Consider the following 22,808-nt stretch of genomic DNA (forward strand, 5'->3'; position numbering starts at 1 on the left):
AATGTTTTGCAGTACTTCTTGCCAATTTCTCCTTCCCTATGCACAAAACTGCTTAGAACTGGGGTGAAATTTTATTTTTGGTTAAACAAAATGTTTTAATTCAAGATCTATTAAACCTTACTCAAGCAATGTACTCAAGAATTTTACTTATGTGTGGACTCTTAGGCAGGTTTTGTGTGTTTTGGCAGAATGGATTTGATGTCACTGGCTGATACTTGCATGTTACATTGCATGCATGTTACATATGTGTTACTTGCATTAAATCTAACAGGGTTGTCTGGATAAAATGTTGTGTGCTCTTGAGAAGAAGAGCTATAACTCTGTTTTGAAATTATGCCTACAATGTGATCCTGTCTGCAAATACAAAGCAGTTTGGTTGTGTTTAATAGTAGCTTTCCATGCATAACACTTCCCATATGCAAGACTCAAAGCTCCTGATGAAAAAGACAAAAATCTTTGACCACATGGAAGCTGTAGAGTGCCCAGCAAAGTGGTCATTGGCCCCTTCAGATCTCTGAAGTGGCACAGACCTGTTGCATTAGAAATGATAAACGTCCCTCTGGATGTACCTACTTCTGTCCATAAGGTTACACACACCACAGGCAGCTTACTTAGACTTGTGCAATTAACTGCTGGTGCTTTGCCTGCCTGGTGGGATTGAGCAGGGCATTCTTAGAATTGAGGTTGAGAAGACTTCCAAGATCATCCAGTCCAGCTGCCCCTACCTCCAGTGTTTCTCCACTAAACCATGTCCCTTAGCACCACATCTAAATGTTCCTTGAGCACAAGAACACAATGGTTTGTTGAACGCTTTGATCCCGACTTAGGCATCAAAAGGTAGACTAAATGAATATCTGTTTTCTTCAGAGAGGTTTCTGTGCTCACCCAGGAAACAGAAAATGTCCTGGCCCCTCTCCTAGCCAACATTTTGGTTCCTAACTATGATTCTGTTCCCCTTCCAGAACTCCGTGTGGGGAACTTTTTGGTAGAGACCTTTGCTGACAGCAGTGATGTTAGAGAGCACTGTTCACCTCTGCTATTCAAAGTGAGGCTGCAGTGCAAGAGATGTCTCATATGGATCAGGAACTGAATATGAGCTGAACACCAGCTGCCCACCAGTGGCATTTGGCACTGCCATTAGGGCACATGAAGGCATCTCTGCAGTGCTCTGCCTGAGCTGTGGCCCTTTACTGTCCATCTGAGCAGCTTTTCTATCCATCCTTCTGTGTTGTGGCTGGTGGCAGGCGGGAGCCTGGAGGCAGTGAAGTACTTACAGCCAGCAGAAGGGATGTGGGCACAGTGAATGTGAATTGCTATTATTAATAATAATAATATTAATGAAAAAGCTCCCACAGATCAAGGGCTTTCAAATTAATTATTCTTTGTTACAATATACAGCATGAAAAGAGGCTGCCTAAACCAATAATGGGCTTCTAGTCCTTCCCTTATTAAATTAATTTTGTTTCAGATCTTCAGCTTTCTCCCCATCTGTGCAAGTTTTTTTATAAATATTTAAAAGAAGAATTAAAAAGGAAAGATTAAGGAGAGCAGGAGCTGCAGTGAGCCAGCTGAGAAAAGAGTCTGGAAAAGAAATAACTCATGAGATACTGAAGCATTTTTGAATAAATATCCTTTCATTTTTATGACTATTATAATTCTTTTTCAAATACTCTTATGAGCAGATCCCGCATATCTTGTGCATTTAAATCTCCCATTAACCTCAATGCCACAATATTCAAAGGACCCAGTCTTGCCTTCCCTGTGCTCAGTGGGACTTTGGATTTGTGAGGAATGGAAAATCGCACCTTTAGAATAATTGAGCCATCTTTTCATCCTAAAACTGATAGTAGAGATGGAAGCTAACCAGATACTCCTGCATGAATCATAGTTTCATAAAATAAGATCATTACCTGGGTTCATCTGAAGCGTGAGCTTCACGGCTCTCCATACGGTTGGATATTAATTGTGTTGTCCCCCTGTGCTCGCTCATCTCAGAGCAGAAAGCCCTGCGTGGAGGTCCAGAGGTGACACCTTAGCTCTGCTGAAATGACTGGCAAAGCTCCTGCTGACATCAGAGGACCCAGGAAATCACTGCATTCACCTTGACACGATTGTACTGCGAAACATTTGCCGTTAGACCTTGAGAACAGAAAGCTTTGCTCATTTAGTGAAGACCATTTGTTCCAAGTTTGAGAATATGTCTGACTAAAATCAAAAAACCCCAAGCCAACCAAAGATCAAATTGTGGGAGATTGTGCTCTAGCTTCTTTGTGTGCTTTCTGCTACAGTTCTCTGCATAATAGCATGATTTATACATGGGTTTCCATTGTTGGCATTTTATTTATGCTGTAATTTTGAGCTGATAATTTAAGAGCTTGTAGTATCTTTTGAAAGCATTACTTAAATGGATCATTAAATTCTCGGTGGCGAATCTCTTTTTGTCCCCTTCTAGAGGAATGTCATTTTAGCTGGAAAGTCTATTGCAATTAAAAGGAATTGTTTTGATGGAAGGAGGAGAAAAAACAATGTGATTCTGTCCCTCCCTGTCACGGTTTTTATTGGTATTCCATATCATAGCTTCATGCTGTAAGCTATGCATGACACTCCCTTTATAAATCGTGGTTACAGCTGCCTGAGCAACGGGCATCTGGATTCCTGGCTGACCCTCTTGTCCATGAATTCACACCTAGAAGGGAGGAGTGTTGCACACCAGGTATGCACCCACAGCTCAGGTTGCTGTTTTCCCAGTAGGAGAACACTGCCTGGGGCTGTTCAGGAGCAAGGGGAGCAAGATCTGTCCTGTCCTTGCCCACTGAGTGGCACTGCAGGCTGTCACAGCTGGAAATGTGGTACAAGTTCATCCTGAAATAGGGCAGTGCTGTGAACACTCCTTGGCGGCCACTTGTTCCTGTTGTGAATCTGAGAGGAACTCCAAGTGATTCCTGGCTCTGCCTGAAAAGCAAGCGTCAAATATTTTTTCCGTTAATTGTAAATAATTACCTGTTGGGACACTTGAGCTGGGATGTTTGTGTGGCACCAAGCCACTGCAACACCAAAAATGGGACAATTGCTGGCCATTAAAATGGCACAGACCTGGTTGGGAAGGACTTCTTGGCTTAACATTCTAAGCTGAAGTTTTCCAGGACTTCTGCCCCTCGCTGTGAACCTTCACAGGAGCAGGCATTACCTGGAGAAGTCTCCACGACGGGTGCTACCAGATGTGAAATTCCTGTTTAAACACCAAAAGAAATGAAAAAATAAAGCAGAAATTAACTGCTCAGTGCTGGAGCTTTGACAGTGTAAGCTATTGTTTGCGTAACCTCCTCTCTTAACACATCAAACTGAGGTGCAGTTGTTATTTGGGTACTATGTTTTAAACCACCTTGAAATGTCCATTTTCTTATTTAAAAGTAGAATCACCCTATAATCTTCAGTTAGTTAATAGAGGAAAGGCAGATGGTGATAAAGAAAAGCTTGGCAGGGATTGGGGAGAACTGAGACCTTAGAGGGAAGCTTGTTCAGCATGTTTGAGGGATGTCTGTGTGTGCATGGCCTTGTTCCTTTTGTCCCTTGAATCCTTGCAGTTCATAGCCTTTGTGAGCATGGTGAACCTCAATGACATTTAATGTATAATAAGAAATTATTTTCCTGATCTCGCTCAGGAGTGTGAATTTATTACTGGTCTCAGATGTTTCTTTTCTTCTTTTGTCGCTCATTTCAGGGAGGGAGGCTTCTCCCAGCAAAATGGAAGCGTTCATTTAAAACTATTTTCTTCTTTCCTCTTTTGCTGGGAATGGGCTGCAGCTGTTAAGAATACAAAAAGAACGGATAAAAACAAGGCTAGCTTCTGTCTGGTGAGAAAAGGTAGAATAAAATTCTTGCCTTTTGGAAAGTAGAAGCAAGTACCATGCTTAAAGTCTGCAACAAAAACTGGCTAGCATTTTTCTTAATTTATATGTTTATATTCTTAGTATATGTAGTAATAATTTCATTTTGTGTTGCTGCACAACCTGTTCTTTGCAGAATAGCTTTGCCACAGTCTTCATTCAAGCAGCTTATTAGGTGTTACCCGCTTCTCTTGCTAAGTGTAGAGCTGCAGAGTTAATATCCTGGTGCTGCTTGTACCTGGTGATGACAGGAGAATTAAATCATTACAACCCTTTTCTTCATGAAAACTCCTGACGTTGAGTTTAGCAATACATACAGGGTTACTTTCAATGTCATTCTGCATTTTGTTTTTCCTCCTTATCTGCTTCTAAAATTGCCCTGAAAAACAGGTGGCATTTGTAATCCACTTAACTCATCTCTGCACCAAGCAACCCATAAAGAGGTAATGAAATTAAATGTCTCTTTGGCCATTAGGACAAATAATAAATGGCTCTGGCTTGAGGAAGGAGTAACATTGATCTGAGTTGCTTTAGAGCAGCTAGGAAGACAGGTCCTTTAGAAGCAAATAACTCTTGGAGATCGCTGGGGGCAAAAGAAACTCTCCAGGGCTGCCTCCTTTCAAGGTGTATGGCGTGTTTGATCACTGAGCTGTGCAGGCTGGTGTGATGTGGGTACATAAATCTTCACACAACTTTTTTTCCATCCCCTTTGTAACAGATAATGACCCCAGGGATATTTAGTTTGAAGAAAAGTCGTTTAAAAATTGAGGTTTGATCAAGGCAGATGAAATGGGTCTTCAGTGGGCATAAATTGAAATAAAGGGAATTCCATTCAATCATTAGAAAACAACCCGTTTATAACCTATCTGTAATTGCGTTCAGATACTGGCACAGGTTTCTCGGAGAGGTTATGAAGTCTCGTCCATGGAGATACTCAGATCCAAGACGACAGTCCTGAGCAGCCTGCTGGAGGCCATGACCATCATCTGCAAGGTGCAGTGCCTGCAATTCTGTGAACCATCCACAGAGTAAAGTGATGAGTCAGGTGATTCTTTTTTAATATAATTTAGTATATTTCACAGTCAGAAAAAGATGGTGTAAAGGAGAAAGCACTAGCAAGTTCGGGATTTCTTACTCTGGTCAGTACAATGCTACTCTTTTCATGCTGCTGTATGTCTGCAGTGCTGGCTGCTTGTATAAAGTCTGGATTAATTAGCTCGTTCAGTAGTGTTTATACAAATCCATGTGTGGTCCGTGTATCCTCTATTCCTAGAACTAAAACAAGGCTCCTGCAAATTCTGTTCAAGAAAAAAAGAACAGAAAAGAGAAGGAAAATAATGGTATTTTTGAATCTCTTAGCAGCAGACATTTATTCTGGGCACATACTTGGCTTAGCAGGTGGTATTATTTACTGACCGAAGAACATTACTCAGGATGGCAAGCTATGGGCATTTCAAATCAGAGGAAAACTAATAATAAAGTCTTCCCTGACTATATAGCTCTTCTTTTTAATTTATTGTTCACAGTAGGTGGAGAAGATTGAAATTATAGCGGTGATTAAAAACGGGCAGACAGAAACTTAGCAAACTAGTTTCAAGAAATACCCAGCTCTAACTGGAACAAGTCTGAAATAAACTGCTGTCCCTCGTTCTGCACGCAAAGCATGCCTGCCAGTGACTTGGGTTGGTTGGTGGGGAAGGCAGGGGAGCAAGCCAGCACTTCAGTAGACTTCGGTGGGTGGGCTAAGGGCGAGCCAGATGTGGACTTACTGTAACCATGCAAGCTGCATTGAAAATGTCTTGGAATGCAATCAGAGATTAATGATCTATTGTCTGCACATCTTGGAATGGCTCGTGAAATAGCATGTTGGAGGGACAAGGTTTTGTTTTTTTGAGATGTATGCTGAAGTTTCAGATTTCTTGCATGTAGTATTCAGTGGTTGCAAGAGTTCATTCCCCTTTGGGTAGCTGTAGCAGATAGTTGTACTAAAGGATTAAGTATTGAATGTTTAACACGGTTCTGTAGAAACTGGCATAAACCCTCAAAGATTAAAAAGAACAGGATTCACCCAGAAAGGTTATTTAAGAAAAAGCACACAATTCCATAGGTGAGGGTATCTTTCATAAAATTATATAAGATCAAGACTGTCCTTTCAAAATAAAGTTAACTGACAGCTATGGAAATAGAAAATAGACCAAGTAACTCTGCTGTGCCTGGCATGGCTCAGTGCTGTGTGTCAGAATTTTTTCTCTTCTCCCATCAAAAGCAGTGGGGGGTGCAGGGAATCACTAAGATTGTCAGCCTGACATTCCAGAGGAAGCAGGCATAAAGAAATGTGCAGCATCTGCAAAAGCCAGATGTGCATCTTCTGCCTGCCCTTCTCTAACAGAATGTTATTTGAAGAGAAAGAGCTTGTCTGCTGTTGATAGTCTATGAAAGTTCAGCATGCTGGGGAGGTCAAGGCTTCCACCTGCACTCCTTCTGTGCTCCAGTGGCAGAGGCCTCTAGCAAAACCCAGGCCAGTTATTTCTCCCTGCAGTCATGTATGTGTGTGTTTCATAGCACTTGTGTTAGCTGTGTCAGTGCTTAGAGGAGAGCACGTGCTCAGGTGTGCTCACTAGGGACCAACTTATGCTCATGGCAGAGGGATTGGAAGCAGATGATTCTCAAGGTCCCCTCCAACCTAAGCTATTCTATGAGCTTGAAGCAAGTGAGTAACTCTTCTGATGAACTGGAGTGAAAGAGCATCAAGGTGTTGGTGAGATTGGGACCTCAGTTTGTCTGCAGTGACGTGGTGCATGACCTCCCTTGATTTCTCTTACAGTGTGCGTACATTGCCAGCAACTCCTGTTTGATATGCAACATACAGAGCCTTTTTCAACTGCAGAATATTACACTGCAACTAAACTTAAGTTCTACCATTAATCTAAGGTTTAGAATTCATGATGGCTAACCTTATTTAAGCACCTGTGTAAATTTTAACATTAATCATTCTCTAGTGCTTTGACTTAAATACTGGAGCTCCTTGCAATGCCTGACCTCACAATTGTGCTACGATATATTTTTCAGTTGCTTTTATCACAGCAATTTGTCTTTACCTGTCACAGCTCATTGTTTCTGAGCACACAAACTCACTAACAGGTAGTCCTCTACTCTGTGACTGGAGAAGTTTCAATTGCTAGTGTTTAGTTGAAAAGCTTGCTAATACATTATCATTAATGCATTAATTTCTCACTGATAGGCTACAATTTGTGATCTCTAAATAGGGGATTGCTTTGATGCCATGATAAAAAATTCCTCCTACTTTTCTCCATTTTATAATTATAGATAGAATGCTGAACAGGAGAACAACATACTCAATTTGAAGTCTGGGATTTCCCAAACTTCTCCCCTGTTTCACTGGTCCATATCCTGAATAGTCAGGTTTTCTTCCACTACTTCAAGAATTTATATTCCCAGTCTTCCTTTACCTCCTCCTTCTGTAAAATGCATTTGTTCTAACACAGCAACGTGGCACTTGCCATCTTTTGCTGATGATATCTCAGCACTGATTAAACAGAGCACTAATCACCATGGCATGTTCTATCCTGCTGTTCCTATTTGCTTCACACTGCAAATTCCCACAAAAAGTATTTGGCATCTCTTAATTTCTCCTATTGCCAATATTGCTTAGGTTCATGTACTGCTGAAATCCAGCTGTGAAGGACAATTTTATGTGAACATGAATTACTTTTAATTTCTAGATTTTAATTAGGTGGTTAATTACTTATGACCATATTGTATCATTGGTGACATTTCAATTTTTAAGATAATTACACAAGGATATGAAGCTAGAGAGTTATTCTTTACAGTTCTGTAAGTCTTGCTGTCGTTGTAATACAGATATGAAATAGAGTGTTGTAATTCTGAACGCTTCAATTTCCATAAGTTAAATAACCATTGATTGTTTAGTGAAGTTATTTGATATTTCTAGAAGGACTCGTGGTAACAAAATGGATTGTCTTATATATGACTGTACTTCAGAAGGCAGAGTAAACACATATTGAATTTGTTTATCTGCAGTCTGGGTTTTTAATTTAGCTCCATAGAATGCTATTTTGTTGGCTGAATTACGTAATCTATGAAGGCTCCATAGCCAAGGTAGTAACAAGTAGAAATTGTAGTCACAAAAATAAAGAGTGCACTCCAAATCATAACAACTCCTTCCCTCACCCCAGTTTTGGTAAATTAACCAGGCAATCTTGAAAGGTGAGATATATCCTTTACAAGTGGGACTGTGTATACTGTACTTAATTAGAGATCAGCACATGCTAACCATGGCTTAAAGACTTGGGCCACGGTGTGTAGCTATCTGTGTATTAGCTTTCTAATGCTAATGTTTTGGTGGCTGTCCTCTGTGTCTCATTTAAGCTTGTGACATGGCAGTTCAGATGGAGGTCAGGCTTATCTCATACTGTTTTTTCTTGTTTCAACTGATTTCTGTTCCCAGTTTCCAGATCAATCTCCACCTGTATTTTCAAATTGAAAGAAGTTTTTAGAAGTGATTATTTTGCTGCTCTTTTCTAGTCCAGACACAATTACTTTGATCTCACTTAGTGTTGGTTGCCCTTTAGATTGATTTCCAAAGAAAGCAAACCTCATTCTATTGTGCATTTCCTGCCTGCTCACAGCTTCAGATTCTGCTGATGGATTTTAACAAAGTTAGGCTCTAAGTTATGGTGTTAAATGTAATGAAAATTGACAGTAATGTAGTGAGAATTATGAGTGTGTAAGTGGCAGGAAGTTTTCAAGTTTTGCTAGGAGCGCGGCCTTGAGAAAAAGAGGAAAATAAAAATCATACAAGAAATCAGGTTTTATTATTCTGATATTCGTGGAGTAATTTGTATTTTATTTTCTATTTCACTTAAAGATCACTTTGATTTCTATTGAAATCTTGTATTGGCTTTCTTTGGGTGAAATTTAATACATCCAGCCTTTGAAAAAGGTTCTCTCAGTCTTCATTTCTGCTCCAATCCCATGATTTCACTTCTAACTGTTGCCCAGGGGCAACATAGGGACTGAATCCCTATGGTTACTTATTCCTCTATCTGACTGCTTAAGATAATCACCAAATACTTGTTGTACCTGCCAGTTTGAGGCATGGAGTGAGAATGACTGTTCACTCAATATACACGATCAAGCAGCCACCAGATGCCAGGGACCATCCATCACTTGGGACCTGGGCTGTGCTAAAATCCTTAACCTTGAATGTAATTAGTGTGTTGTCTGTGTCCTTGTTTCAGTCTGCTTTGCTTTGGGAAATGAGCAGTTCGTCTGCATTCCCAGTATTATTGTTTAAATTTGACTTTTGGCTGATTAGAACTGCTAAGAAACAGAACTGCTAAGCCAAAGACCATTTGGTCCTACCTCATTCTTCCTTCATCAGCATGCATGTACTAACAAATACTGAAATCTAGTTTGCTGCTGTTGCTACAATACCTGCCCCTCACTACAATGATAGAAAACATTTCTCCTAATCCATGATGCAGGTATGTGTGGACAAGGGGCTTTCCTCATCTCTTGTTTGGAGGAGTTGTAGGATACACGTGTGCGCCTTGGAGAAGGGCAGAGATGGAAGCTGTAGAAGATTGCTGAGCCCTGGTTAGGAAAGGATGGGGTGGAAGGCAGAAAGTATATTTCCTTTTGATTCCTCTGTTTTCAGGGAAGTGGGCTTGGTTCTTCTAAATGTTTAACCTCAAGTGTTTTGCTCTGTATTCTTTCTAAAGGAGTGTGGTCTCATGATTGTTCACTGAGGTGAGCACAGGGGGCTTTTACTGTGGACTCGTGTTAAGAGCTCTAACCTTGTGTACATGAAATTCCATCAGCTGGAGAGGACTGCAAAGTCCAGCTGCATCCTTCAGAGACTGCTTTCTCCTTCAGATCCCCCTGATAATAACTAAGCTGTTATGTATATATGTATACAACTAAGCATGTTATGTTACTAGCCAGTTCTACAGTTTGTGAGCTATTAATTGTGAATTGAGCTCGTCTTCGAAGCAATGCTCTTTGTACAGGCTTGCTTAATATTTAGTTGTACCATCAGTTTTGTAGTAGCACTCTGATCTTCTGTGCTTACTGAGTGCTGCCTAGATAGTTAATAACAAAAAAGCCAATCACCAAGGATGGGCAGTTCATAGTGCAGCACAATGAGAATAGATTTTCAATGCAATTTGCATGAATGTCCACCTAAGATGTTTGCATTTCTCACATAAAGTTTGGGATGGCCTGCTTGTCGTGACCCATTGATACTGATAATGCACAGATTCGTTGGTGTTAATTTGTCACCTTCTATTTCCATTTTGAAGATTTCTGTCCTGATCATGAAACACTGTCTGCATTCACAGGCCAGCAGACCTGACATAGAGTTGCAGGGTGATTGTTGGGAAATGGGTTCATGGTTTGTATCTTTTCTGAAGTCGAATTTGGAGTTCTGAGGATTTGTGCATGGCAGAATCATGTTGCTGTGGAGCTGCATTATGAATATGAATGCTTTGTGTGAAACTGCAACTAGTGTGTTTTGGCATGGATGCATTTGTACGTGAAACAAAACATACATTGACAACTGAACAGTGCTTTCTGTGCAGGACAGGTGCAGCAGTGCAGCAGAGTTCTCTCCTCTTTGGATTGAAAAAGTTAGTAATTTTTCAACGTATGAGCCTTCTGAAGACCACAGATGCTGATGTCAGCACCTGAATCCTATGCTGGGATATTTTACTCTGCCATTCATGACACAGAATTGATTAAGTCAAGTGCCCCTTCCAAGTTTTGTCAGACTATCTTATCTTGAAATTCTTTTCCTTAGATGTATTCAAATGAGACACTTGCTGTCCTCATAAGAGACACAGTCACTGGTTTTGTGCTTAGCCAGCTCGAGTGTAGATTTGTACAAATGTTTCTATGGCATGAGAAAGACATTTCAATGTTGTTTTTTTTTTTTCCTCTGGTGAGAGGGCAGGAAATGGAAATGTAACTATATTTTCACAGAAGAGTGTATGAAAGATTAAAACTGGCAATGCATTTGGAACCTGGAATTCCAGTGCACTGATCTGACTAAGTTTCTCATGATGTAGTATGATATTAAATGGAATTGTTTTGTAGTGACAAATTGCCTACAGGAGCCTGTAGTTCAGGATTTCTTGTCCCTGTGGGTTTGGTTCTGTGTCTAGCCAATACTGCTTGTCTCACCTCAAAATCTGCATTGTAGTGATGGCTTTTTTATTCTCTCGGAGGTTGGCAAGGGATGAACTGCCTCTGGGAGAAAGCTGTTTTCTGGAGTACTGGACCCATAATGTGAAGGTTTGTTACGGATACAAAATAAAATGTTTGGGGCAGTTGTTTTCTGTTTGGTTTTCACATGGGCCTATTCAACTGTAAATGTAACAATTCTTTCAGAGCTTGCAGTGGGGAAAAAAAAAAGACAAATTATTATCTTTTGGAAGAAAGAAGTCTTTGTTTTTATATATGTATAAAAGGTTTCATTAAGACAATTGCCAGCCATATAAATGGACATGCCATGGAAGCACACTCAGCTTTACAGTCCAGTTGTTAGTGTGCAAAGCTAATTGTATTCTTAGGGTGATGGTTTTATCCCCACTACAGACTCTTAGTCAGAACTTGGTGAAATTATACTGGTTTTCCTGCCTAAAATTTCTATCTGTAGAAGAATGCAGCGATAACTCTGCTGTCGTGCCTACTGAGATCCTAAATTCTTCTGTCCAGACTTCAAACTGAGGACAGTGGGGTGCTGAACACTGCTGGATCCTTCCTAAATCCTGAAAGGGGAGAAGTAAATGGTGCATAATGTGCATTAAATATCTGAGACTGAACGTGGGTTGCAGCTGTCTGAACAACTGGGATTGTAGCTTGCTTAAAGCCAGCCCAATGGGTGATGGAGCAGGTAGAGCACCTCCAAAGTGTAACCAAGTGGCAAATCAACTTGAGTATTTCCAGTGAACTGTCAACACACGGTCTGCAAGCACAAGTTATTCGTGAATAATTTTGTGTAACAAATACATTGCAGAATTTCACGAAATGTTCAAAGGGAGATGAAAGGTGAAATGCAGTGAATAAATTATTCATAACAAATTACTCACTAAGCTCTATTCATCACTGAGATGAGACAGAATTATTGACTGGACATGGAAACAAAATTTCATTTCAGAGAGATGATATTAAAATACCGGTATGCTGGTGTAATTATGCTGTGACCGTAAAGGCTTTACTATTCTGCAGTAAAACATGCCTTGGGTACTGCTGCAAGATTGATATTCTCCAGGACTAGTGCACAGGATTTTTCCTTTAGCTCCATAATAGAATTTAGGTATTCTATTGATCTATTCCCGTACTGAGATAAATTTTTATGTGTTTCTTTGCTGATAATTTGCTAAAAAGCAAATACTGTGCTCACAGCTGGGCAGGATGAAGAGTGGTTAAACTGGAAGTGGAACAGATATTGGGATTATCCATCCTTCTTTATGCTTGAATGGCAATCTGAAGTGCCTTAAATTTTCCTGTGATGTGAGATGGGGGCTGTCTTCTCTTATCACATAGATTTTCTGTATGTAAGCATTTGGGTTGTGTTTTAGCTGTGGGTGCATGCACAGATGTAAATGATCTTATGGCATCAGGTTGAGAAACAGCTGAAACGTCATCTGTGCTAGTGCCATCATTGCTATGAGCAGTGGTGCTAGATGGATATTGTGACTGTGCATTCTCTTTTTCCCAGGCCTGGGGATGGTTCCTCATTCAGCTCCTTTGGTTTTTGAAACGTTTTCCTCAATTTGCTTCTTAAGCCTTAAAATCAATATTTATGTCTACTACAGTCTGCATATGGTTATTTATTATTGACATGCCAGTAGTGCACCAAGTCCTATGTGAAATTGATGTCTTGTTGTGTTATGAGCTACATTTGTACAGAAAGACCTTGTACTTCCTTCAGTTGTGTGGCACATTCTGTTCAATGGCTTGTATGCTACTGCAGTTCTGTTAAGCCATTAGTGAATTCAGGCATGAATTCCTTGCTTGCTCTCTCTTGTTTGTCCATCCTTATGCTGTAAACTCCTTGATTCAGGGACTGTCTCTGGGATCTGAACCATTTCTGCTGTAAACAGCAAGTACACGAGGTCACAGAAGGGTGCTCTTGTTCTTCCTTTGAACTCATTACCCTGGGGATGGAGCATGAGATGAAATAAATGAGTTGCCTGACGTTTGCACAACAAATCTAGTGTTTGAGTCAATCCAAACTTGAAACCATTGGAGTACTTCTGTACTCTTTTTAGTTGTCCTGGGCTTATTTTCAAAATCCTGTAGCAGAACGGCTGTTTAGTCTGCAGATGAGCACATATTAGTTTGTACTGGAAGGCCCAATTTGTTCCACCCCAGTTAAAGACATTGGCCTAAAAACAGGAGAGGGTCACAAGAAGATTTTGTGCAGCAGCGTTTTTGATTCTGCTGTACTTGCTGTGGCTTTGGCTTTGGTTACTGAATTGCATTCACTTATTACTTACAGCCTTTCAGCATAAAGGAAGGCTTTTCAAAATGCTAATAAAAGCATTAGTGCTCCATCATCATCATCTTGCAGAAAACAATGTCTAGAGCAATCTATCTCCTTCTAAATCTTTAGAGAAACAAAATTTAAACTCATTTTGCCAAGGCCAAATGTCAATCATAAGAAAAAATCTATATGAAATTTTAATTGCAAGATGTTCAGTGCAAATTTAATGAGTGAAATAAGAGATCTGAGAATTCAAGCATGCTCAGCTCATGCATAATGTTGACTTAAATTGGCTCTCTAGAGGTGCAGGGAATTGCGTTCTTAGAATTTACACACTGATAGAGCAAATGTACTGGGCCCTGTAGGTTAAGGTCATAAATCAGAATCACTTAACTGCCTTTGAGTGATTGCTACAGACTATAATGGTTGGGAGAACTGGCTTCAGCTACAAGTGATTACTCTGCTTGGATTATTGAAATGCTACTCAATATTCATAAATCAGTGATCATTAATCCCCCAAATAGTTCCTGTCAGGTTTCTAAATAAATTTCCTACTAGCTAATTGAGATTGAAGGAGACTAGCATGCACTGGTTCAGAATTAGGACAAATGAGCTGCTTTGCCTACCTAGGATCAGAAACACATCTGTGGGGGAAATTGAACCGTACTGAGTACATGTGTGGCTGCTGAAATTGTCACATTTAAGCTGTTAACCAGAGAAGCCTTTCTTCGCAGGTTTTGCCCTCATTAATTACAATGGCTATAAACACTTTTCTCTTAATGAGGAAGATATTTGTGCACTACACATCAAAAGCATCTAAATTCAGTCTGTGGCATTTATCACAGTGCAGAGGGCGAATACGTGGGATGTAGAACTGCGCTGGTGTGAGATGCTTGTTGTTATCTTGAAATTAAAATACTGAACTTTGGTGTTGGGATGTAATTGGAGTGTTTGAGCTCTGCAGAAGTTCTTTATCTGCACGTATTCCTAGTTTGACTTGGCCCTGGGGAAGCCACGTGTGCCCACACAACACCCTGGTTGTTCCGTGGTTCTGGTGCCCCAGGATTCTTTGCTTTTCAGTCAGGCTGTTGGAATGTTGCCGTTGCAGTGGACCTGGAGGACACTTTTAATTATGACTGTGTAAGTGCTGCTCTTCTGTCCTTATTTCCCTCTTTTCTGCTGTTCATTTCTGTTATGTGCAAACCTCTTACAGTGGGGGAAAAATAAAGGAGAAGCAAGGAAATTTTTTTTAAAAGCCAGTGTTTAGTTGAAAGGCAGGAGATTAATTAGAGTGGTATTTATAGGTGCTGGGGCTGACAGCGACCTCACTCAATTCTCACGATGATGTAAAATATCAAAAGTCACTGAAGAAAGGAAAGATGCTGGTGCCTTGTAATGATTTCAGAATATCTCTTGCTAATAGGATTTGTGAGATGATGAATTTGAGAGGCAAGATTTATTTTTTTCTATTTCCTTTTCTGAATGGAAAACTTAAGCCAGAACTGATGCTTATCTATATTCCTTTCATATCAGGACCAGCAGAGCTCTAGGCAAGAGCTAATTGTATCAAAAAGCCATACTTAATTTGACAAAGAAGAATTATTTTTGAAACATGTATGGAAGGATTAAACAGTGTACTTAGGAGTAAGTGTACTTGTACTGGTGCTGCAACATATCCTTTTATTGCTGTCAACACTGACAGAGACGTTAATGTAAGTCCTTTATCTTTAATTGAAACTACTACTGCATTTAAAGTTGACGACGTGATGGAGCAATTTGAGGGAAAAATCCTCATCTTTTGTCTCTGCCTCATTGCTGTTCCATCAGAATTCTCCAGCTGAAGCCTTCCTGAGCTGGCAGCTGTGTTGAAATGCAAATGGTGGTCCCATGAGGCAGCTACACCTTGGGGTGGTGCGTGCACACTCATTTACTTGACATCAGCTATGCACAGAAGCGAGCTTTTAAATGCAGGCAATCCAAGCTGCAGTGCCTTGTGCTGTTTTTGCCTCTTACTGCAGGTGGCTTCCACATAATAATTGACCCCAGAAATGTTTATACTGTATGGAGTATCATTACTTTGACTGGTGTTTCAGTTTAGTTAGTGGTAATAGATCATAGAGCCATGGAATCACCAAGGCTGGGAAAGAACTCCAAGATCACTCAGTCCAACCTCCACCTTCCATCAATAAACAAAAAACAACCTCACTAAACCACGTCCTGTAGTATAATACATATGTAGTATAATAGTATAATGTAGTATAATATCTAAATGTTTCTTGAACACCTCCAGGGATGGTGACCCCACCGCCTCCCTGGGCAACCCATTTAAGCACCTGCCCACTCTTGGTGTTGTCTGCATTCAGATAAAGTTGGTTTAGATTTCACTGTGTATTTGAAATACAGAGCAAGAGATGCCTGGTAGGCAACGAGCAGTGAGCAGCACATGGGAGTTATTGATTTCTCCTGCAGGTGCTGTACAGACATAGCTCAGCATGTCACAGTCTGTAAAATTCTTCTGCCATGCACTGTCATTTAATTTCTTTTCCTTAAAGCCATGTTGGTGTATCTGAGCAGGCCTCCACGGCTGGTGTTTGAAATAAGGTGATGACAACTTCTTTAGTAAAGCTAAGTCGGTCTTGCAACGGGCTGGGACTCAATTGCTTTGTGATGTGGTAAGTATGCAGTGCATCATCTGCATCCTTGTTCCTCAGAGGGGCAGAGGGAGTGTTAGAAGCAATGAGTTTCATCCAGGCAGACCTCGGTGGCTTCTGTTCTGACAGGAGAGAAGGTAAATGGGTGGATAGCAATAGGAGTGGCTTCTGCTGAAGGAGCACAGTTGCTGAGTTTGCTTCTAAGCTTGGCTTAACAGACTTGGCAGCAGAAGGTGATGATGCAGAGTATCTGAACAGAAATAGGAAGGTACAACTCTGGAGGATCTTGCATTTTCTGGATGATCAAAATGAGAGTAGGCAGAGCAGAGCTGTGCAAAGGCAGCCAACAAGTGGGAAATGAACTCAGTTCATCCAGCCGTGGTGGCGCTGAGTTCTGTTGTCATTGCTAGCTTGGTACAAGATGAAGATTCAGTAAATTCAGCCATCTCTTGTCTCCCTCCCCTGTACCCTGTTCAGACCCACAATGTCTCAACACAGAGAAGCAACAATGTTTTGTGTTTTTTTTTTTTTTTCCAACCTCATACTTAAGCATTTTTATATTTGGTTGGAACAGAAGGCAAAGTCGATGATGTCATTGCAAAGACTGCCCAGCTGTTTGTCTGCGCTAGCTTTTCCACATGAATAGCTCCAAACTGCTGTTTGCAATTACTTATTCACTCTTCAACCTTCTGGTACACCTGCAGCTACCAGTGTCTGACTCCAAGGAGGATTTATTATTTTTGTTGCCATTGCTTTGCCTCCAATTCTTAATTCCTTTCTCCATTGTGGTGTTTTTTCTCTAAGAATTAACGTACTGGTTCTGTAGAGCTTGGCATCAAAAGGGAGCACATGCTAAACTGAAACCATGATGTTTTTATGTCTGCATTTTTCATGCTGATTTACCAGTACTTCCTTTTTGTACTGTGAGAACTGACGGTGAAATGATAAACAGGCAAACCTTGTTGTGTCTCATTAATAGTCTAATCCCATTGTCATGCCAGATTCTCTAATCCTGATCCAAATTTTGTCTATTGATTTAATTAGGTTTTTCATTTGTTCCTGGCAAATTTCTGGCTCTTGGAATTGCTAGGCTGGCTCTTGAGACTGATGAGGTAGAATGATCCATACGTTTCCTAGTGGCTTTAAACAGAAACATCTGTCAGGAAGGAACAATTTGTTGGCTGAGTAAGTAGGCTTGCATCTGACAGCACTGCTCTTGCTTCTGAGTGACTTAAGTCAGCGAGAAAAGCTACTAGAAGCTGCAGAGCCAGCAGAGATCATATCCGGGAAGCTGTTGGGGCGGTGACAGTATCCAAGTACTGTATTACACACTGGAGGAGCCATGCTGATCTACTCGAGGCAAGGTAAATTAAGATTGAACAGGACCCTGTGGTGATGGTCTCTCCATGAAATATTTTGGGTTGGGGAAGCTGACAGCCAATTCCTCCATCCCGTGGGCATGGGGTTGCCTTCCTCACCCAACAGACCCAGGGCATGAGCAGGCTGTGGGCCCTGTGTCAGCTCTGTGTCATCCCTGCTACAGACTGGGCAGTGCTCGAGCCTGGTGCTCTGGATCAGACAGCACTGTGCAGAGCAGAGCCTTCCTTTGAGCGGGGAAACTATAGCTGAAAGTGTACTGTGACAGAGCAAGGCCTGGAGCACCACTAGTAGGACTTCTGTCATTTTTTGATGTTCCCCTGGCAGTTGGTTATAGAATCATTAGGGTTGGAAAAGACCTCTAACATTAACAAGTCCCACCATCAACTCACCCTCACTATATCAGTGACCACATCCCTCAGTGCCACATCTCCAGGGTTCTTGAACACCTTCAGAGTCAGTGACTCCACCACCTCCCTGGGCAGCTGTGCCACTGCACCACCACTCTTTGGAGAAGAAATTGTTCCTAATATCCAACCTGAACGTCCCCTGGAGCAATGTAAAACTATCACCTATCACTATTACCTGACAGCAGAGGCCAACCCCAGCTTGCCACAACCTCTGCTCAGGCACTCATAGGGAGAGGTGAAGTCACCCCTGTGCCTCCTTTTCCCAGAATGGACAATCCCAGTTCAAGCTGCCTTGCACATAAACCTGAGGATTTTGCACTGATCCTGCATAAACAAAATAATAATGATAAAAAATGCTTGCCTTTTTTATCTCAAAATTAACAGTTTCATGTTTGTGGCTGTTGGAGTGATGTACATAGCATATACAGTTTATTCCTGTCTTCAAAACCTCTTCCAGGTTTATGGGGGAGGTGTTGTTTTGCTGTACTTTCTAGCTCATACTTCACACAGAGGGCGTGAATTCTAGAGATAACAGCGATGTGTGAAGCAAAACTGTGCAGTTAAGTTGTCTGAGTTTCACTTTGTATGAAAACTTAGATGTGGCTTGAGTATGAACCTTAAATGTTTCTGCTCCAAATCATGAAATTGGAAAGTTGTCCTTGAAAAGTGGGAAATGCATTTTGTTTTGCTTGTTCCATTTCATGCAGTACAGGGACTAATCTCTGCTGAGATAAAATTCTTTTGAGCTGAGGTGGCTTCAGTTACAAGGGCACCAGTTTTGAGTGGCAATGACCAAATGGTTCAACAGAAACAACAGAATTGTGCCGTGTGTTTTTAATGAGAATAAGACTTTCAATGTCATGTGCTGTGAAGAAATCTTGTTCACATCCACTTTCCAGTCCTGTCTCCAGGCACAGAGGCCCCTGGTTTGATTTAAATGATGTCTAGTTAACAAGCTCAGTTACAGTTTGCACTGCGTGTTTCAGTCCAGGCAGTGATTTTTACATCATTCTACACTAATAGCAGGTTTTATCTTTAAATTTTTGTAGCTGTTATGAAGAGGGGGAGAACTGGTAAAATGGATGGTGCTTATATGTTCAATATTAGATTCTCCTGAAATGTTCAATTATCGCTCATGAGAGACTGCACATGCACAAAAAGCAGATGTTATTTTAATGTGTAAATCAATAAAGCTGCCTTATTTTTTCTGGTTTTGTTCCAATATTGATGGGATTTGTAAAAGTCTTTTCAGCAACAACATCCTGTCTATCTTGGGTTTTCAGTGGGAAGAATGGATCAATTTCTTTGAGAAGAGTTTAAAACAGATGTGATCAGTGATTCTGAAAGCAGAGATTACTCCAAGTATTGATGGCCTCCAACGAGGGCCTTGTATGCTTCTGGAGTGTGTGCTGGAGCCAGCTGTGAGCAGTGCTGTAATGTTAAGCATAGCAGGCCCAAAAAGAGGGGAACCAAAGGCTTGTGAAATGCACTGAGCCATGCCTTCCGACCTGAGGCTTCCTCCGCCTTTTGACTTTTTAGTCAAAATTAATATTGTCTGGGAAATAGTGGCAATATCAAAGAGTGAGGGCATTGGGAATAGGAAGAGGGGAAAAAATATAAACCAAAAGAAATGCCTTACAATTGCACAGAATCACAGAATGGCCAGGGTTGGAAGGGACCTCAAGGATCATGAATCTCCAACCCCCCTGCCACATTCAGGGCCACCAACCTCCACATTTCATACCAGCCCAGCTGCCCAGGGCCCCATCCAACCTGGCCTTGAACACCTCCAGGGACGGGGCATCCACAGCCTCTCTGTGCAGCTGTTCCAGCACCTCACCACTCTCTCTGTAAAGAATTTCCCCCTGACATCCAACCTAAATCTTCCCTTCCTCAACTTCAATCCATTTCCCCTTGTCCTGCTGTTATCTACCCTTTCAAAGAGTTGACTCCCCTCCTGTTTGTAGGCTCCCCTTAGGTACTGAAAGGCTGCAATGAGGTCACTTTGCAGCCTTCTTTTCTCCAGGCTGAACATTTCTTTCTTGGTTATGCGTAATGGCAAATTGTGCTGTGGAACAACCTGCCACCTTTGGAAGTAAAATGAGAAAGCATCTGTACAGAGGAACCCCAGGATGAGTGCGTGGGGGGGAATAGCTGTTCTCAGTAAAAGGGACTATAATGATTATATTTCTAGAATGATTGAGACTAATAAATGTTGATATGAAAAAGAAATGATCCTTTTTTATTGGTCCATTGGGGCAGGCTATAATTTTTTTTATGTTCAAGCTCTGATCAGAAATTGAAGTGACATATGGAATCACAATTGAAATACAGCTCCGTGGAATACTTTGTCAGTCGGAAAAAATTGTATATGATAAAGCTGCTGAAGTTTTGGCATGGATTACTACACCATCTTGTGTGCACTGGTGAGACACATTTACGACCAGGTTTCAGCAGCCTTGTGCTCTGAATGAATGGAGAATTTCAGATAAATGCATTTCCCTTTCCTGTTCCAAATACGTTTGGGTATTCTGCAGGGTTTTTAGTAGATTGAACTGTATTCAGACAGATAGAGTCATTACTTAGCTGCTTGGAAAGATAATTCCTAAGAATGTGAAATTAAGGTAAAATTCATTCTTCTGGAAATGCAGAGCTCTTAAACCTATCAGATTTTTCAGGCTATTTCCCCTCTCGGATCCATTACTTGTTTGAGAAGTATAAATATCCTCCCGCCTGAACAGAAATGCCCTGAGCTGGGGCTCGGGAGGCTCTGAGTTCTGATCTCTCCTGACTGCTATCTCTATCACTGTGTGCTTTTATTTCAAAGATCACAAAGTTGAGCCCTAAAGATCTCCCATCTCCATGAAGGCTGTGGTTAGATGTGTTGGCTGCTAAAATCAAAACCTTGATGTTACACAGTTCTGCCTTGGGTAGCAATTTCAAATGAAATCCAGATATATTGCATGACACAAACATCTTACTTGCTTTTTTATATTGCATCTCAAGAATATGCCTATCTAAATCAGCCCTCCAGGCTTTCTCTGCATTGTAATAATACCTGGTGTAGCTTTCTTTTCAGCTTAGACCAGGCTTTCATTTTTGAAACCATTATGATGCCTCAGTTATCGCAACAAACAGATCCCACTGCTTGGACCCATTGCACATCGTGACTACGGCAGCAAAGAGCTTCTGCTGCCTTAATTCTTGAAGGTGTTTCCATCTCTTGCCATCTTGATCAGACTCCAGGCATGTGTTTAAGGAGGAAGGGCGTTCCTGTTGTCCTAGTGCTCCAAGTTTTTCCTGAAGGCTTACCCTGCCCCTCAGCTTCTCTTTGACTTCAGACCAGCTTTGTCCTCTGTACCACTTCACTCCCTTTTGCGTGCCCACCTGAGGTCAGCACTGTGCTGAGACAGCACTGTTCTGTCTTCTACTGCTGGTGAAAAACCAGTGGCAGATTCCTTGGCTGCTGTAGTTGATGAGAGAACGAGTTTGTCCTGTGCACTGCCTGCCTGGGTTAGGGAAATGTAAGAGGTGTGTAGCCCTCTGACCTTTGTAGTGCTCCAACTGCAGCCCTATTAAATGGCATTTGATCCTGTTGCTTTCTGCAATTATTATTACTTGCATTAGATCTGTCCAGACACTTCACCTAATTGTTATGGACTCATTCAGAGAAAACTTGCTAACTTCAGCTACCTGTAACCTGGTCACTGAAGCACATCTTGATGCACTATTGCTAATGCTTTCTTTTGATAACAGTTTTATTTAATTGATTGCAAAGAGTCTAGAAATTATTTTTTTCCTGGATACGTATGACTTATTGAATTTCTTTTGTTATTTTTTTTTATTGATAACTGAGACCAGGCTTTAGGATGCTTATGGGATTATGGCTTAATCTGAGCATCTGCAACAGCAGGCTTTATAACGGTATTTCATTTTGAGCAGTTCTTATTTCTGATGTGAGATTCAGGCTGAGAGAGTTCAGGCTGTTCAGTTTGGAGAAGAGAAGGCATCAGGGAGCATCTAAAGGGGGGCTATGAGAAAGGAGGGGATGGACTTTTTAGTAATAGGAATAAGGGGAAATGATTTTGAACTTCAAGGGGGAAAACTTAGATTAAGTTTTTTTTTATGATAAAAATGTGAGGCAGTGGCACAGGTTCCCAAAGAGGTGGTAGTGCCCCGTGCCTGCAGACGTCCAGAGTTGGGCTGGATGGGGCTCTGAGCACCTGATGGAGCTGTGGGTGCCCCTTGCAGTGCAGGGGAGTTGAACAAGAAGGCCTGTAAAGGTCTTATCCATTTGATTGCTCCCCATGCAGAACCTTGCTGTCTTCGTTGCTGTGCAGTGGCATCTCATCCTCCTGTGCCACACAAAGTTTTTTTGAGCTGGATTCAATCACCATCACATCAAAGCCAGAGATTGGTTTGTTTCCTTAGGGGTACAAGAGGCTCCTGCTTTTGTTTGTCCCTGCATCCATGGCACAGGTTATCATCGTGTCAGTACAAGTCTGGGCTTCTTCTGACTTGGGTCAAAAACAAAACAAGAGAAATTTTTATTGCAAGTCTCTTCTTAAACTAATATTTTCTCCCTCAGAAGCTGTAATATCCAGCTGTACCTGAAGGTTTCTTTATGAAGTAGCAAGAATACAAAACAAAACAGCCTGGGAGTGCTGCTGGAGCTGCTGAGATGAACACAGAACATTGGCGGTGGCTGACTTTGAATGTGACAGGCTGAGATTGCAGAAGTGGGTTATTTTATCCTGAGCTGTTATGAAGGTTGTGCCTTAGGATCCTACCTGCGATTCAGGGCTGTCTTGTATCTGTGTCTGTGTATCACCTCTGCCACCCAGGGATAGGCAGATGGTCCTATTCCCAAATAGTTACCAGAAAATGGACAACAGCTGGACACAAATAGACATGAAATAGTGGAGGGAAATGCTGAAGCAGAATTGGCTGA

The sequence above is a fragment of the Centrocercus urophasianus genome, unplaced genomic scaffold (genome assembly GCF_019232065.1).
Source record: "Centrocercus urophasianus isolate 14NV4802_14NV808 unplaced genomic scaffold, USGS_Curo_1.0 seq_33, whole genome shotgun sequence".
Classification (NCBI taxonomy): Eukaryota; Metazoa; Chordata; class Aves; order Galliformes; family Phasianidae; genus Centrocercus; species Centrocercus urophasianus.